Source organism: Macaca mulatta, chromosome 1 (assembly GCF_049350105.2).
Source record: "Macaca mulatta isolate MMU2019108-1 chromosome 1, T2T-MMU8v2.0, whole genome shotgun sequence".
Taxonomy (NCBI): domain Eukaryota; kingdom Metazoa; phylum Chordata; class Mammalia; order Primates; family Cercopithecidae; genus Macaca; species Macaca mulatta.
This window is the reverse complement of record NC_133406.1, coordinates 26,424,332-26,429,229: the sequence shown is the minus strand read 5'-3', so window position 1 is coordinate 26,429,229 and position 4,898 is coordinate 26,424,332.

The following is a 4,898-nucleotide window of genomic DNA, read 5'->3' as shown; positions in this document are numbered from 1 at the left end:
GATAGGTACTTCATTGATTATCTTTTCACATAATCCTGTTTATCCCATAAGTGGAAATACTTCTCAAGAGTGAAATAGCCAAATGGAGGAAAAGGTCTTGGATAATAGCACACATTAGTCTTATTTAAAATTGTCATTCCAAATTATGATAATTTGTTTCCAAAGATGGCCGCCATAAATTTCTTCTTTCTCTGCACCTATGCACAATTCCCACATCAAGAGGTGAAGTCTAATTTCCCTCCCCTGTTATCTGGACTGACCTTCAGTTTTTGTTTCACCAATACAATCAGGTAGAAATGATATTGTAGCACTCCCAAGGCTAGGTCGTAAGAAACTTTGCACCTTTCCCCTGGGCCACATGGAACATTCCTCTTGGGATGCTCTTGAAACGCATCAGTCATACTGTGAGAAATTCAAGTCACATCCAAAAACCACATATAGAAGCTTCAGTAGACAGTCTCAGCAGAACTGCCAATCAACAACTGGCCATATGGTACAGCTATCTTGACCATAAAACCCAATTGGGCCTTCAAATGATTCCAACCCAGCCACCATCTGTTAGCACCTACTTGGGAGACTCTGAGCAAGAACCATTCAGCTCAGTCCAGTTAACCTAACAGAACTTTAAGAGATCATGATAAATTGCTATTTTGAGCCACTAAATTTTAGGATGGTTTATAGCAGAGCAATAAATAACTGAAACAGAAATACAAATATTTTGAATAATCCACCTGTTTCTTCTTTTTTCAACTCTTTGCATAGTCTTTTTTAACCAGGTACTATGCTAGGTGCTGGTGATAGATTCAAAGATGAAAGAGATATAAGATGTAAAGCCTGATGTATTTTCATAAGGAACATTTACTTGGTGAGACAGACAAATGTGTAGAAGAATATTATGCCATATGATAAGTGATACAAAAATGCATATGATTCCTGAGGGATCACATAGCTTTGGGAAAATGAATTGACTTTTTTTGGGAAGGTTATTAATAAATAAAACTGAAAACTAAGCAGAAGACACAGAGAATCACCTGAGCACTAGCATGGGACAAAGATGGCATGTGGAACTTTCTTGGAATTGCAAATAGTTCAGTCTGGCTGGGGCATAGAATATGAAGACTAAGTGGAGAGATATAATTGGGAAAGTTGACAGAGAGCTCAAAAACGTCCTTGTATACTGTCAAACGAGTTTGGATTTTATTATGCAATGTTAAATTCTAGTCATTTTCATCCATTCATCTTTTATTTTACCTTACTATCCTTCAACAACTAAAAAATATTCATACTCCTCCAATGGCTAAGTTAAAGGATCTTGAGGACAGGAAGAGAGTCACATTGTCTGATTTATGATTCAGGATGATGGAATCTTTTGACCAGATTTCTTTTTTTTAGATCTTAAAATGCATTCTCTTCAGTGAAGCCATCTTTGGGGTTAGTCATTACTCTCACCTTATCTGTCATCTTGACTCCAATATGCTATTCCTCTTCTTTTGGTCTAGACTCTCCAATTTTAAAGCTATTTTCAAGTTAAGGAAAGGTCATTTTTCCACAGTTCAGTTCTCTGAAAAACTTACATCCCCCAGTGAAAGTCACAGTCCATGAGTGAAGCAATCACATGCTAGAACTTTAAGGCCAATTGGAAAGTCTTTACAAACACTTGCCTTGGTCAATCTTATTTCTTGCTACAAGCCTGAAAATGCACAGTCCTAAAAAATATGTTGTCTCTGTGCACACATGTAATTTTTAAAAAGGAGAGGGCAATACAAAGGGAACTGAGGCTTGATCACCAAAAATCAGCACAATGAAAACAAATGATAATGAATAATGAGCACTAGAATTCAAATTACCAGATGTTTTAAAGAGATGGAGTGCCAGTTTTCAATTCCATTTTGAGTACCACATTACAAAAGAACTATTTTAAAAATAAAAAACTGATTGAGGGAAAAGAAAAACAAATAAAAGAATACCTAAACTACTGAATGATCTCATTTGCTCCTGATAAACTTCAATCACATCTTCTTACTCCATTCCCAGTTCTTTTATAGTATGAGTAGCAGCAGTTCTCTGATCTTCAAAGACAAATCTGAGTGAATTCATTGGAACTCCCTGTCTTTGACAGTATGATTCTTTGAGTTTCTTCAGATGTGTTGTCATTTTCACTTTGAAGTGAATCTCACCGCTATCCTGTCCTGTGACTTTGAGTTTAACATATTCTCATTCCTTCTTATTCCCCAAGTCATTGGTGGAAGGTTTTGCCTCTTGCATAGCAGTGACCTCAGGTAGGCAAAACTTCATCTGGGGGTTTATAAATTGGTCTCCCTTCCGCATAGTACAATACTGTGGCTGCAGGGACTCTGTTCTTGTCTTTTAAAAGGTGGTATAGGTATGCGCTTGCTTCTATACAAAGGAAGAAAATGCATTAGAGAAGAAGAGACAGAATACATGGATGAAAGGAACGAAGAAGGGGAACTCAGAGCACAGGCAGAGAAAAGGCATTGGAGGACACCTTTCCCCACTGAGGAAGGTGGGAATAAGTTAAAGATGCATAAGTTTCTAAAGGCATGACGGAAGGGGGCAGGGCGCAGTCAAGAAGCCTCTATGCAGTAGGTGAGAGCTGTGGCATCCAAGAATAAAGGAGAGGATGGTAGGTAGGTGGCTTCTAAAAAAATGGCAAGGATCTGTAAAAGCTACTGTAGAGTAGTAAGATTGGACTGACTTGAGTCTCAGAGAAGGACTGCTGCATAGCTACACGGCCAAGCTAAGGTTTAAAAGAATGACTTTATATTGTCAGTAATCTGCATGGGTATGTTATCTTTTTTTCCTAGCACTCAGCAATTCAAGTATGACAGTGAGAAGGTGAGTGGCTGGATTGATCCAAGGTTATAACTTTTCTGGGCAGATGCAGTGAACTCAAAAACTGGATGACAGTTAAGAATACTGACAAAAGAGTAGTGAGAAAGATAGGACACAGGGTCTAAGCAAGGACTTGGACAGCTCATTCAGGTGAAAAAATGGGTTTAAAAGTAAGAAAGCTGAAATGATCAGGGGCTGTGGTTAGAGAGGTGTTGTGCAGATTGGAGACTGAGTGGGCTTTCCTTATGGGCACGAGAGACACAGGGTGATGTAACACTTCTAGAGAAGGGATTGTGAGCTATCCATGATGGTGATGACATCACTGGTCATCACCATCACTTCAGTAGGAGGTCAGTAAACTCCATCTATGTCAAGAGTGAAGAATGCTAGAGCTATAGTACAAGAGCCAACAGGAGCCTCAAAATAAGAGAGAAATACAGAAATGATGATAAGGAACAGGCTGATTAACTCTGAAGCATTGAGCAGGTAATGTCTGAGTTTAGCTTTTAAGGATCAATAGGAGTTCTTCAAGCAGATGAAAAAGGTGATAGAGGAGATTTCAGATAAAGTCAGTATCACCTGCCAAAGTTTAGAGGCATTTAAATTATTTTCTAGCACAACATCCTCAGGAGGTATAAACCATAAATACATGTCCCCATGACCATTCTTGAAATGAACTTTCCCATAGAATTAAAATAATCCCATTTCTGGATACTTGAGTAAGTTTGACTTAACTCTTTTCTCAGTTTGCCAGTTGTATAGTCTGAACAATCCTGCTACCTGTGGTTCTTAAGGAAGAGAGGTCATAGGTAAAGTTGGTGCAAAAGTCATTGCGGTTTTTACCATTACTTTCAATGTACAAAAATTGATATCCTAGAATCCATGATTTCTTCATGGTCCATTTTCTTTTTGCATCCTTTTTTGGAAGCAGGGTGATTTTAGAAAGCGTATGTATGGCATTCAAGGCTAAACAGAGCTGGTGTTGAATTGTGCTAACAACACCTACAAGCTGTGTAACATTTGGCAATTCACTTGGCCTTTCTGAATTTCCATTTTTGTGAAATACAGATAACATGTCTATCTCCTAGAATTATGAGAATGAAATGCAATCGTGTCAATAAGGGATAGTACATAATAGATGCTCAATGTTTCCTTTTTGTGGTTCTCTCTGAATCTCCCTTGCTTCTCCCAACTCTGTTTTCCTAAGCTAATTTCTTTCAAGCTTATGGCTGCTGACCTTTTATTATTCTTAATCCATTGATCCCTCTATATTGTGTATCTACCCCCTGCCACAGCCTCACATAAATACATCACAATTCCCTGAAAGTGTCCTGCTTTCTTAGAACTTGACTTCCAGCAGACTAACTCAGAAAGATCCAAGACAAAAAGATGAGGAAAAGGGAATCTCTTTTATACTAGATAGTTTTAATAATGGAATCCTAGAGACAAAGTCAGAAAGTGATCATGGGAACAGAAAACAAAGAGAAAAAATACAAGAACATTGAGGAGACACCCTAACAATAAGATTAAGAGCAGGAGAGTGTCCTCCCATGCTTTGCTGAAGTTGAGTGATATCTGGTTAGTTTCCCTGGGCTCTTACTACCTTTCTGAAACTAAATGTTGTTTGAATAGGAGGAGCTAAATTTTTCATAAATAAATCTCTCTGATGGTTTGTTACATGTCCTTTATTTTGTTCTGCATTAAAGTGTAATCCATATTTTACAGTTTTCCCACTTGCCGACTTATTTTACATTTTATCTCATATAGAGGTCTGCAACCAAGGAAAACTGAGATTCTCCAACCGATTCTCTATGTATACTTTCAGAATAGAGTAGCACACTGTATTTAGGTGAATGACAATCCCTGGGGTTGTGCAACTATGCTTGCCCCGAGAATGACAGAGGCTGGGTTTTCAGGGACCCAGGACACCGAAATCCCTGGAACTGCCAAGCCTCAGTAGTTTCTTCACCTTTTCCTGTTAATGATCACACCACTTTATTCAAGTTTCTATGAAACTATACAGCAATGATAGAAAGATAAGTTTG